Below are 14,698 nucleotides of genomic sequence, written 5' to 3' on the forward strand. Positions count from 1 at the left end.
GTGCTTAGAACAAGCCTGACACATAAAAAGCTTGCAATAAATATGTATGGAATAAATTAGCCAATGGCATTGAGTTCAACATGGTGTTATCTGGTCTCAGTTGCTTCAGATGTAATGTGATATTCATTCAACAGATTTCAATCCATTTTTTCTCCCAATGCTAAGGAATTCTTCCTTTAAGTGAATATATAAGCAGAAATCAAATAAACCATTTCAACCAGAAAAGCTCCACTTTTAATTAAGTTAATTCATTATATTAAGTGAGCTCTTCTGGTTTACATGAGAGTAGAAAATAAATCAAGAACTGCCCCCCCCAGTCCCCCAGTCATCATGTCTGCTCCAAAGTTTCCTCAGGGAGAATGTTTGAAAACCACAAAACCTAAATATTCTATGACTTGATCAGTATGATGACTAGGAGTTACCAGAATTCATTACTAAGAATCATTGTGGTATATCATCATTTATGAGTTTTTTTTAAAGGGGAAGCAATTATTTTTTAAACCTTATTTGAGCTTAGCTCTTACATCCTCCCTCCCAGTACTGAGGTGGGGGATGGATTAGATGACTTCTGAAGGTCTTGTTTCAGGATGAAGATTGTATGATGAAACATGAGCAGCCAGTTCTGCCATAATGTGTGTTCCTGCCTGAGATAGGAGAAAGGCGCTGTGGATTTTAGAGGAAGATGAAACTGAAATTTCAAATGCTACTCAACCCATTGCTGAAATAGAGGAACATTAAGTCTTCAAAGTTAAATGCAGATTCAATTAGAAATTTCACTGAAATTTCAAATTACAACCATTTTTCCCTCTAAACGACAGAATTATATGGCGTCACGGAGAAACTGACAGGTAATTTGGGAAACTAAAGGTTCCTTGGACTCCGTAGTTAATGGAGAGTTTAGCACCAATTCCTGCATAATTTGCACTTCTGAGAAGCAGAATTATTATAAAGTCAGACATCTCCAGCACTTTCAACTCTTGGATCTGCTGGGCTCTAAGATGACCAGGAATGTGGACGGACTGAGGTCAGAGGTTGCCATTTCAATATCTGAGGCTGCCCAGCTCCCCCAAACTGGCATTTGAACTGAAGAGTTGAAAATTGGAGGTGACATTCAGAAGTCTCTGAAAATTATAACCCCGACTTCCTCCTTGAAAAGCTTATCTGAATCCTAGCTTATCCTTTGATGAGGTTACTGAAAAAGCACTCTGCTCTGAGCTCTTGAAAGATAACAGTCAGCGCAAGTGAGGCCCGGCTGTATCCCTTGGGGGAAAACAGTGGCAGATGTAACAAGCTGGGGACGCTAATTACAGGGTCTGGGCAACTTTCTGGGGATGAAGGAGTCTGCCCCTTCAGTCTCTGCTCCTCATGCTCATCAGGGAGTAACACCCCGAGTGCATGGGGCTCTGTTAATAGAGGGGCCCTCCACTGCTGCCCCAGGAGGCAGCCTTTGTGCCTAAAATGGGGGTCACTCGGGAGAGGATGACTTCTCCTGCTGCTCAGGTGGCTGCTCTGCCTGTCTTTCTGTGGAACAGGGATGAGAAGGGAGTGAAGAGTTGCAAGGCCAAAGATCCCTTCTTTCCCAGGCATCAGGTAAGTCTCAGCAGTCCTGCAGACTGAACCACGGTCAGTGTTGGAATCAATGCTCCCAACTCCTTTGAGATGCAACTAGAACCATCCCTCATTTACTGCCACCAGTGCCGGTCTACTCTCTTTCTGAGCTCCACACTGCTCAGGGTCTCTCATGTTTGTTTTGGCCCTTCTCATTCTCTGCCTTACATGGCTATTTAAACATTTGCTTGTGGGTTCCAGAACCTTCCAGCCAGGTGATAAGGTCCATGAAAGCAGGAAAGGTATCTCATAATTGCAGTGCTCCCAAAGCTTCCTGTAAGTTGCTGAGTACATAATAGGTGCCCATAAAATACTCTGCTCATCATCAGTCAAGTATCCAGTGAGTACATTCGTTTTGTAGGACATGGCCCACTAAGTAGGAACCTACTGCCTCCTCCTGCCTCCTGCCTCTGCCTCCAGCTGGCTGTGTGACTTTGGACAAATAAACTCACTCTTGTAGCCTCCGTTTTTTTACCTATCATGAAGGGTAGAAAAGCCAGCCTTGTCTATTTCATAGCATAGTTGTAAAGGTTAAAGCAGTAAATTAATATGCTTGGTTTTTGTCAAAATTATAATTTTTGTTTATAAGCACATGGGATTTAGGCTAGAGTTTTAGACCCCTCTCTGGGTGTCAGTTTCTTAAATAACATTTTTCATTCTTTGTATTTCTAAAATGTATCCGTTGCTCAATAAATATGCAATGAGTACTCACTGTATGCAGAATATTGTGCTACCTGTTAGGAATAAAAGGATGCATCTAAGCCATGTCTCCTTTCCTACCATCTTACATTTCAGTGAGAGAGATAAGATTGGCAAACAACTAATAGATAAAATAAATGTTTCCTTGTGTAAGAGATGATTATTACATATTGTTGTATATTCCCTATGATTATGCATATTACTCAAGTTGTATTAATTCTGCAAACATGTACCTATATGATTCCAAAAATGTCAGATGAACCAAAAAAAATCCTTTTCTGGACTTTGTAAAACACAAATCCACTTGATTTGTAAAGGTTTCTTTATAAAAATAAGCAGTGGTTATGGAAAGAAACAGCAAAACCTTTTTTAAGTGAGTATCTAGGTGGGAAAAGAATGGTTTTAGAAGACACACAGCCAAGTGTACAGGTCAGCGGGCAGCTCAAATAATACCCTCAGCCCCAATGCCAGCCCTGAAACAAAACCAGTGGAGGCTGAGCAGCCTCTGCAGCAGATAAACCATCAGACACACGGCCATGGAAGAGTCAGTGCTAAGGAAGGGACTTGGGAAAGTGGGACGCACCATCTGGGGCTGTTCTGGAGCAAAGAGTTCTCCGAGCTGACAGTTCAAGTTAAGCAGTAAACAATCATTGATTTTGCAAACAGAGCATTCTTTCCTAAACCAAAGAGTAATCTTCTTATGTGCACAATGTGGAAAGGACAGTTGGTCCCAGGATGGTCTTTTCATCTACGGCCGCACACACAGATATCAGTTATTGTCAGTATCACCATTCCCTAAAATAAATGACAGATAAATACAAATCTGGGAAGCTCACACATAGATGTACTATCTTCATAAAGTCCTTGTGTAACATAAAAATTTAATAACCCAGGTCACAGGTGTGGTAAAAAAAAAAAAAAAATCTGTAAGTAGTGTTTTAAAACAAATGTACTAAAGTTTGTGACAACTGTGCTACTCACTGCCATCAGGTAAATTTTGATGTCTTTGTGTATATAATCTATCTTGTTCTCCCCAAAATGCCTAGAAGAGCATCTGGAGATAGTAGATGTCGACAAATTAATTTTTTAAAAGTTGTACTTAAGTGTTGCTAAAATAGCTAAATCAGTAGTGAAATAGTCAGTCATCTTATTCTGTTAAACACCCATCAATCAGATTGGCCCATTTGTTTTCCCTCTTTTAGAAAGTTAGCCCCATGAGAGCAGATCTTGTCTTTTTTATTCACTGATAAACTCTCAGTGCCTAGAACAGTGTTTGGCATATAGTAGGTGCCCAATAATCATTTCTTCAGTGAGTGATCCAGTAGGCAAACTTGTTGACTGAATACATTGGTTTCAAGTCCCTGTTAACAAGTAAGGGACCTTCTGTACTAGTTGAACTGAAGTCATATTAGCTATGCAACCAAAGTTCATTCGTTTATTCATTTATTCTCCATTTATTTACTTATTTATTCATTCATTCAAAAAGAAGCTATTTAGCATGAGTATGTTCAAGTGACTGTGATGGAAGACACAAAGTCACATTATGGGAGGCACGAAGATGGACAAGAAATATTTTCCACCACTAGAAAAGTTATAATCATGTTTGTGTCATGGAGAGAAGCGTAACCAAATAGAACAATTGGATTAGGGTTGAATTGGAAAGATAACCTCTCAAGTTTCCTTAATTCTGAGATTCTGTGATACTGTGATTGAAGTGCTGATTTCAGATATCTATGACACATGCAACCTGATGTTATTGAGATTAAAAAATTAAACTCTTTTAATGGCAAGGGCTTTATGAAGAATGTGTATTTTGAGTGAATTGGTATTTGAGAGCTAGAGGATCACTAGATTGCCCTGGGTTCTGAGCAGCCTCCACATCACTGGGTCAGATAGTGTACTATCCATGCCTTCCATGGAGTGTATGACCAGCAGCCAAAATTCAGAATGGCCTTGGCCCCAGCCGGTAGCCATCCTACAGAACAAGTCACCCTCTTATGTACCATACCTCCACTGAGTCACCGTGGATCTGCTGCTAAAACATGGAAGGAGTGTGTAAAAGTCACAGCCACATTAAATTTGAAGAGGATGACAGATATAACTTGATAGTCATAGAAATCAGCTTCAAGCAGAATAATCCCTTCCATTATATAGACTTTAGTTTCTGAAATGTTTTTCTTATACATTGTCTCATTGGCTCTTTTACAATACCTGGTTTGTTTTTTTTTTAACTTTCTCCATTCATTCATTTTATTGAAGAGGGCACTCTGTCTCTAAGTGGGAATGTCGTTTGCTCAAGCCAATATGATTAATCAGTGGTAGAACTAGAATATGCTTTTTCCTCCACACCATGAAGCCTCCCATATTGGATACTATGATTCTGTGGGAGGACCAACTATCCTTTCTTTGCACAGGGAGAAGCTCTCTCTGCCCAAAGGTGAGGTTATAAAATAATGCCCCATATAAAATATGCCCCAAGACCCTCCGTGATGCCAGCACCAGACAACATTTCTCCTGATTCACTAGTGTAGTATGACCCACTGGCTCCCAGCAGGCCAATCAGCTGACAGCCGGAGGAGAGGTACTCCATCTTTTATGCTTGTCAACTCCATGAATGTATTAAGGTATCAAGAGAAGACAGCACCAGGGAGACTTTGGGCCACAGCCAGGACCAAAAGCATAAAGTGAAGGGGCAGACAGAGTTGGAAGATAAGCTCCCCGCCTCAGTTGTCTGGAAGGGGTAGCAAGTGCAACCTTTCTGGGTGGGCTACTCTGGAGTACCTAGGTCTAATGATGCCATTTATCTTTTGAAGCCACCACTATGAAAGGCCATTTCAAAGGATATTGGGGGTCATAGGCCTAGAGGCTTTTGCAGTGGAGTCAAAAATCCTGGATTCAAGTTTCACTTCTATCCTTCATAGTATATACAGTCTTGGGCAGAACACCAGAAAGTATCTATAAAGTGGAGATAAAATGATACCACACCATCTATACCACCAGCTTTTTAGGATGATCAAATAAAACAGCATTTATGGAAATTCCTTGGAAATATTCATATTCTGTACAAACATGAGTACATTTCCCGGTGCAGAGGAGTATGATGAGTCATCCTCCAACAACCCCTACCCTCCAGGGCCTGGTGCTCCTACCCTAGCCAGTAACAGTAGCTCAGCTAGTTCCTGCTGAGAGCAGCATTTTTAAGCTTACCAACACTGGCTTACAACCCACGGGGAAGAACAAGGACCAGATGTGCAAATTGCAGAAAAACAAAGTTTGGCTTCACATAAATTGCTATAATAATAACTAACCTATATTGAATGTTTGCTCTGTGTCAAGTCCTCTGCTAAGTTCTTTGCTTATATGAACTTATTTAATATGTTAAACAAAGTTATGATCAGTCATTTAATACATATTCATTCATTCATTCGAGACTGGGTCTGGCTCTTTCACCCAGGTCAGAATGCCGTGGCACAATCTCAGCTCACTGCAACCTCTGCCTCCCAGGTTCAAGAGACCTCCCACCTCAGCCTCTCGAGTAGCTGAGACAACAGGTGTGCACCACCACATCTGGCTAGTTTTTGTATTTTTTGTAGAGATAGTGTCTCACTTTGTTGCCCAGGCTGATCTTAAACTCCGGAGCTCAAGCGATCCACTGCCTCGGCGTCCCAAACTGCTGGGATTAGAGGCATGAGTCACTGCACCCAGGCAATAAATATTTACTGAGCACATACAATGTGTGAGGCTCTGAAATAGGAACAAAATCTATAGAGAAGAGAAGATATAATTTCTGTCCTCAAAAACTCATGGTCTTATGGGGAGACAAATACAAAAAAGCAATGTATTGAGATCTATAATGGGAATATATATCAAAAACAAAAGTCAGGAAGATGGAGGGTCCAGGTTTGCTAGGAGGTGTCAGGCAAAGTCAATAGAGATGGCCAGGGAGCTAAGACTTGAAGGATGTATTTGTGATCAAGGCTTGATTTGCCCATATGTGCAACATGGTAGAAAGAGTGCCCCTCAAATAATCAGTAGGAAAATAAATATTGCTCTGTATCATGTGGGCTAAATTAGCTGCTCGAGGGGCCAGATAATGACACAAATATGATTGTGCAAAGCGAGACATTATAACGTATTTCATAAGCTGCAGCGATCTTTTTTCAGCTCATGAAAAACAAGATAATGCCCATAAAAATAAGATATTATGGCAAAATCGGTATTAATTACTAGGAGCCAAAGTGCACTGCTTGAGGCTGTAGAACTTTTAATATTCCAGAAGAAAGCAGTTCAAGTAACAGGCTAACCATGATCGCTTAATCGCTTGGCAGCTTCCCAGCCTATCTTGGTGAACAACAGAGCAGAGGCAGCAGAATCAGTCCCAAACAAACAGCCCCGTGAAGCGTTGCTAATTTGGCTGAGATGACTGGGTGGGGTGAGGAGGGCTGAGAGCAGAAAAGTGCTCTCCTTGCAATTTACCTTCTTACTATTGACAAACTGGGCTCTGCAAAAAGCCACCGGGTTTGCCTCGTTGGGGCTTTTGAGATGCAATGGGCCATTGGTTCCTTAAGATCTGGTTTTCCAGTTGTCGTTGGTACAGATGAACTACATGGGTCCTTGGTGGGGGTTGGCAATTATATCCTCTTTCCTGCCTCTTCCCTTCTTTCAGGCATAAACATACACGCGCACATGCACTCAATGCACAAAGCTCCTAACTTACATAAAGGTCAGGATCTAACTGCTTCTATTTCCACACTTTGAATGAGAGACCAATTTGGTGACAGCCTCTCATATGCCATAAACGAAATAGAAACATATGCACATGCAGCGATAAAACAGATCTGAAACGACATCCCTGCCACCTGTTGGGTGGCAGCTGAAATCAGACATCTTAATGTATGATATTATGGGAATTACCCACATTAAGATAAAATATCTGGATTTAAGTAACTGTCTTTTGCTCTGAATTAACTTGAAGGTTGAACTCAGAAAACAAAGGCAAACGACTTGGGGCTAAGCAACTTACTCCACAGCCGTTGTGCCCGGCTGCCGCTCTGGTGGGGGCACTATGTAGAAATGTTGGTGGCAGTTTTCACTTCTCCTAATTGACAGCAGAGGATCTAGCTGTGCTCCAGCTTTCTGGACATGAAGGGAAATGAGAAGGCTAGCCTGTACCCAAGATGTGAACTTCTAAAAGAAACAGGAACTAGGGTCTGCTTCATTCCTGAGTCTTCAGCACTTAGCAGAGTCCCCAGTATATAGCGGATCTTTACAAATATTTGTTGAGTGAAAGAAGAGGTATGGTAAGTCCTTTCTCAACCACCAAGTACATTCTCTGTTCCTTCTGCTTCCCCCTTCCTTTTCTTGTACATTTTTCACCAGTATAAACCTCCACTTCCCTCACCTGGCTGGAATCTATATTGCAGCATCACCAGCATCAGCTAGTGCTAGGAAGGTTTCCTCTCTTCAGGAGCTTTGCAAGACTTCACTGTGTCAGTTCTATTCCTAGCTGCAGGAAGTCCCTTTTCTGGTAGCCTCCTTTGCTGGCTCATGATGCAGACCTGACTAGGAAGACTAAGGCAGTTTTGTAAATTGGTGTGGGGGCAGCAAGTACAAGACTCCAAGCATCCCCTCTGGTGATTGGCAGAGGATTTCAGTCTGCTGGGCTGACGAAGTGGAGAGGCTGCCCTGGGCTTCAGACTGGACCTGGTACCACCTCCAACCCTGTGGATGTTTGCTTCTGTAGCATATGGCCCAATGCACCTGATTGCCTTAGTTTTCCGTGGAAAAGACAAGAAGGTGGTTTCCACTCCTCCACCAGGTTTATTCAGCCTCGTTAACTCCACTGAGTTTGCTCCGACAGGCCAGAAAAAAAATAAGTTATGGTTAAGGTGTAATGTGTCCAGAAGTGCCCAGATTGTTGTTTTTTGCCAGGATGGGCAAATCCACTGAGATTTAAAGATCTAAGCTGAGATTGACCTTTGAATCTTTTTAGCAGATATTCATTGAGTCTATAGGAAGTCTGGTACTATGTGAGGTTTTAGGGATGGGTTTGGAGCTGAACAGAGAAAAAAAGAAGTAAAAGAAATAATCCCTGTTCACAGGAGTTAGTGTGTGAGACAGAGATATATGCACATGACACTGTGTAATAAATTGTAAATAAATGGTAGAGGTAAAGATCAAAGAAGGGGAAGAGAGAGAGGACTGGCTGATAGAGGATTATGGAAGAATTCCTGGAGGGGTTAGGTCTTGAGGACTGGCTTGGACTAGAGAGTATTTGGGGAGAAGTCAGTAAACAGAAAGAGGAGATTTTCCTGAAGACCAGGGGTCCCCAACCCTTGGGCTGTGGACCAGTACCAGTCTGTGGCCTGTTAGGAACTGGGCTGCACAGCAGGAGGTGAGTGGCCAGCAAGCATTACTGCCTGAGCTCTGCCTCCTGTCAGATCTGCGGTGGCATTGGATTCTCATAAGAGCGCGAACCCTATTGTGAACTGCACATACAAGGGATCCAGGTTGCGCGCTCCTTAGGAGAATCTAACTAGTGCCCGGTGATCTAAGGTGGAATAGTTTCATCTCGAAATCATCACCTGCCCTGCACATCCATGGAAAAATTGTCTTCTGCTGATCCAGTCCCTGATGCCAAAAACGTTGGGGACCACTGCTGTAGATGTTTAAGATACCGTGGTATTATAGCTGAACGCAGTGGCTCACAGCTGTAATCTCAGCACTTTGGGAGGCTGAGGTGGGAGAAAAGCTTGAGGCCAGGAGTTGGAGGCTAGCCTGGCTAACATAGCAAGACCCTGTCTCTATTAAAAAAAAAAAAAGATATTGTGGTATTAGCACAGGGATAGACTAATTGACCAATGAATCAGAATACAGTGCTAGCAACATATCCACAGAAACTTATATGACTGGTGGCCTTGCAGGTCACTGGGGAGATAAGGGACAACTTAACACTGGGGCTGGGACAATTGCCTGTACTTACAAAGAATAACTGAAATTGGATCCTAATGCACAAATCCTAAAAATAATTTCTTGAAAAACTAGACTTAAATGTAAAAGGCCAAGCTGTAAAACGTTTAGAAGTAAATAAAGGAGGCTCTCTTTGTAACTATGAGGGGTGGAAGATTTCTTCAACATAACACAAAAAGTATTAATAATGAATTCAAAAGCTGATAAATGTAAATACATTAAAATTAGGAATGTATGTTCACCAAAACAATGGCATGAAGAAAGCAAAGAGACAAAGCACAGATGGGAAGAAATATATATGCAACAACTAGATTCAGTAAAGGATTAGTACAAATAGATTCAGTAAAATATAAAGAATCAGAAAAGCCATTAAGAAAAAGACAAGCAGTCCAACAGTTAAGTGGAGTGAGGGGAGATATGAAAAGATCTTCTATAGTAAAGAGAATAAAGATTGACAAGGGGCCAAGAGCTGGGTAGAAACTGGGAAGGTCAACGGGTCATAGAATAAGGAAAGGGGCCAAGATGTAGACTTGTAGGCGGGAGAGTCACTATACTCTTAAAAGCAGGGGCAGGTACAGAAATTAGCAGCAACCTGCACCTTTTGAAACTCTCACCAATAGCCTTGCATTAAAAGCATGGGCTCAGTCGGCCACTGGCAGGTCACTGAGGAAGGTCAGAGCATGGAATGAATAGCTCATAGACAATACACAAAGTCGTATGTCAATAAGTCCCTACTCTGGAACCCTCATCTTGGGCACTTCTGCAATAGATCTGAAGCCTGTGAACTTCGTGGAGACCTGATCTGAAACCTGCAGCAGCAGGGGGCTGGATTTGGCTGGATCTGGCAGTTGTCTCCATTCCTCACCCTCATTCGACCTCGTAACTCCTTCTGGGGCCCCTGCACCATGGGGTTGCCTGTTATTCTCCTGTGGTGGCATAGTGGCTGATGAAGTGCTGTTCCTCAGCTATGGCAGCCAACACTACTAGATAGAAGCTGCTTGTCAAGAAAATCCTTCAAAGGCCCTATTGCCTTGAAATGATACGCACTATTTCTATGGGCTCTTAAACAGAATAATTCATTAGTCAGTGAAGAACAATCAATATCGCACTCCGACAATTTACACACTGACTCTGTTTACCCAATGGACCCTCTCTGATAATATTATTTATGAACCTAAATAACTCCATCGGTGTTCAATAGAGCTGGAGGTGCCTCTGGGACCAGGACACAATCAAATTATGAAGACATATGGTTTGCTCAGCTCTGGAAATGTTCAGACGCATTTCATTGATGTTAGTCTCACAGTGGTACCTTCCCCCCTCAGTTCTACAACCTTCCTAATGGTGTCTGCAGGAGGGCCCTCCTCTTTAGGAAGGGGCTGCCAAGGGAATTTTATGATGGCTATTTCAGGATTCTCCAAAGTGATGGACACATAGAATAGTTCAATGGATTCTAGACCTGGCTGGCAATTATGATGTACTAGGCTTTGCCTATAGAAGGGTACAGAACAAATGTGCCTGGGAGAGATTTGTGAGGCAGCAGAGAGACAAGGATGTGGGGGGTGTGTGTGTGTGTGTGTATGTGTGTGTGTGTGTGTGTAGGAGAACACAGGAGGGGTGAGGTTAGGTGAGAAGCAGAGGATTTGTGGGGTCAAATAAATACGCTGGGGTTCATAAGATTTCAGGGAGATCCCCAGACTTACTTCAAGATAGAAGGAGAGAGGTAAGGTAAGACCATTCACTTAAAAACACGTCCCTTTATTATGGGACTTCTTACAATGAACATGTATTATTTATGTCATTAAAAATACAGAGAGATGGCAAGTCTCCCTCTTTTTCCTCTCCCTCCCTCTCTTTATTTTCCTCCTTCCCCATTAGCCGTTCTCTGCTCCTCCTCCTTCTCCTCCTCCTCCTCCTCTCTTTTCTTTTTCTTTCTTTGTCTCTGTCTCATATGCACACCACAGGTTAGAGAAGCAGCATCAAGAGAGGCTCTGATGTGGCTTCATCACTAACTGCAGCAGGACAACATCAGTGCACATTCGGAGCCCGTTTTGTAGAATGGACTGTGAAGGCAAAGTGTCAAAGAGGGAAAAGGCAGAATTGCAAAGAGAGGGCAGGCACTAAAATCTCTTTTATTTTCCTACTCATTAACCCTTTAGTCCTCAGGAGAGCAGGAGAAATGGGGAGGGCTGCAGTCATGAAGAGAGGAAGGGCCTGGCCCAGGATCTCCTAAGCTGTCTACATTGTAGTGTCCTGATCCCAGCCTGGGAGGGAAGCCCCCAGGGCCCAGCCTATTTGGGTTATGACAGCCTTTCAAAGGGCAGCTGAAATCTGGGGCAGGTGCCAGCGCCTGGCAATCACTTTTGAAACCTGCCCTTTCCAAATACTCTATATAATAACCCTGAGAGCTTAGCAGAGGAGACATTGCCATCCCCACTTACTAGATGAGGCAATGAAGAGTTCTAGGCATGAATGCCCAGAACTAGTGCCAGGAACTCTGGACTCCTAGCCAGCAATCTCTAGACCAGCCCAGCAGCATTTCTGCTCATCTGACCTGTGACTAATGGCCAGCAGTGAGTGGCTATGTGCAGTTCTGGACCAGAGGGTAATCTGTGGCAAAGGCTTCAAAGACAAAAAATACATCGCAGCGTGTGGGGAAGATGCCCATCAATTTCTAGCCCCATAGTACTCTGGTTCTATTGATGAACTGATCTTTGCTGCACAAGAGTCTCATGGATGCTCTGACTCTCTCATTTCCCTCTCTCTCTCTCTCTCTTTCACTCTCTCTGTCTCTCCCATCCTCCCTCCCTTTCTGTTTTCCTTTTAAACTCAGATATTTACTGAATACCTGCCATGTTCCAAACATTCAGAAAGGAGTTGTAACCGATAAAGAAGACACCTGTCTACAAGAAGCTTACAGTCTACTGGCCAGAGATGAGATGTGTCAACAGATAACCACGCTGCAAGTTAAGTAAAGAAGAATCTGTAAGAGTGCTATGCCACTGTGACCTGTTCTTTGAAAAAGCTTGGTGTGTGAAATGAAATCACAAAGCAACTTTCTTGATTTCCCACTATCCATTTACATTTACTTAAGGAGGAAAGTTCTACTAACCCCGAATATGTACATGGAAAGATCCATGACCTTTAGGAATATTTTGGGGGAAATAAAATGTTCAATGATACCTGAAATCATATCTAGATTGAACTCATATTTAGAATGCCTGATCCCATGTAATGGTCAAAGCTTCCAACTTCATACAAAGTTATAGCTGGTTTCTCTCTCCCCAGCTAGTGCCTGCAGCAGGGCAGGGGTTGAATTGTCGGCTTTTTATTTATTTATTTATTTATTATTATTATACTTTAGGTTTTATGGTACATGTGTGCAATGTGCAGGTTAGTTACATATGTATACATGTGCCATGCTGGTGCGCTGCACCCACTAACTCATCATCTAGCATTAGGTATATCTCCCAATGCTATCCCTCCCCTCTCCCCACAACAGTCCCCAAAGTGTGATGTTCCCCTTCCTGTGTCCATGTGTTCTCATTGTTCAATTCCCACCTATGAGTGAGAATATGCGGTGTTTTGTTTTTTGTTCTTGCAATAGTTTACTGAGAATGATGATTTCCAATTTCATCCATGCTGAAACTGGATCCCTTCCTTACACCTTATACAAAAATCAATTCAAGATGGATTGAAGACTTAAACGTTAGACCTAAAACCATAAAAACCCTAGAAGAAAACCTAGGAATTACCATTCAGGACATAGACATGGGCAAGGACTTCATGTCTAAAACACCAAAAGCAATGGCAACAAAAGCCAAAATTGACAAATGGGATCTAATTAAACTGAAGAGCTTCTGCACAGCAAAAGAAACTACCATCACAGTGAACAGGCAACCTACAAAATGGGAGAAAATTTTCACAACCTACTCATCTGACAAAGGGCTAATATCCAGAATCTACAATTAACTCAAACAAATTTACAAGAAAAAAACAAACAACCCCACAAAAAGTGGGCGAAGGACATGAACAGACACTTCTCAAAAGAAGACATTTATGCAGCCAAAAAACACATGAAAAAATGCTCACCATCACTGGCCATCAGAGAAATGCAAATCAAAACCACAATGAGATACCATCTCACACCAGTTAGAATGGCGATCATTAAAAAGTCAGGAAACAACAGGTGCTGGAGAGGATGTGGAGAAATAGGAACACTTTTACACTGTTGGTGGGACTGTAAAGTAGTTCAACCCTTGTGGAAGTCAGTGTGGCGATTCCTCAGGGATCTAGAACTAGAAATACCATTTGACCCAGCCATCCCATTACTGGGTATATACCCAAAGGACTATAAATCATGCTGCTATAAAGACACATGCACACGTATGTTTATGGCAGCATTATTCACAATAGCAAAGACTTGGAACCAACCCAAATGTCCAACAATGATAGACTGCATTAAGAAAATGTGGCACATATACACCATGGAATACTATGCAGCCATAAAAAATGATGAGTTCATGTCCTTTGTAGGAATGGTCGGCTTCTATCGGCAGAGGTCCCATTGCTCCTGCATGCGGCCCAGTGGGCAGGGCCTAACTTTGTACCATCCCAGCTCTCTTGCTTGCAAAGCCCATATGCAAACCCTAGGAAACACTTACACATCTTTGCCTGAGCAGATACTGGGAGAGCAACTCACCCATGTGCCACCTCCTCTGCTTTCCTCCCTTCTGTCACCCAGATTTTATAGGTGAAGGTCACATGTCAGGCACTCATTCTCCCACACTACAGGGGACATACACTCTGCTGTCTGAGTGGTCCCATTGAAGACCTCCTAGCAGACTCGAGATAAGGTACAGTTACACCTGCCTCTCCCCTTAGGGAGGTGGAACTCACAGCTCAGCTGTCTCTAAAGAAGCCTCTTCACAAATACCTTCCTGTCAATCATCCCACACACTTATTTTTTTTAATACCATTGACAAGAGTGAGGGTTTTGAGCTGTGTAACCAGTTGCTGGATATTTCCTTTGAAATTTCCATCCCAGTCTGGCTCCTTGCTGGAGAAACCAATATTCTGCCATTTCAGGTGCTGAGCCCTGGCCTGGCAGGTGACAGCAAGGAGAGGCCAATTCCAGCAGAGAAGATTCCAGGCATGTGGGGATATGGTGGTGTTCTCCATGAAGGGAGAAGCAAGGCATTAATAAAACAGTGCCAGGAATAACCCTGTGATTGATGGGTAAAGGTCATGGATTCTGAGATACTGGCACGCACTGATGGGAACATGTTAGGGCTGGACTGGGACCATCTCTGGCTTCCTGCTTCCCTCAGGTACCAGGATGCTCTGCTATGGTTTCTGGCAAAACTGAGCACTGGGGCTTGGAACATAATTTTGCCTGGGACAACTGCTCTAGGGGCTTCAG

The sequence above is a fragment of the Pongo pygmaeus genome, chromosome 9 (genome assembly GCF_028885625.2).
Source record: "Pongo pygmaeus isolate AG05252 chromosome 9, NHGRI_mPonPyg2-v2.0_pri, whole genome shotgun sequence".
Classification (NCBI taxonomy): domain Eukaryota; kingdom Metazoa; phylum Chordata; class Mammalia; order Primates; family Hominidae; genus Pongo; species Pongo pygmaeus.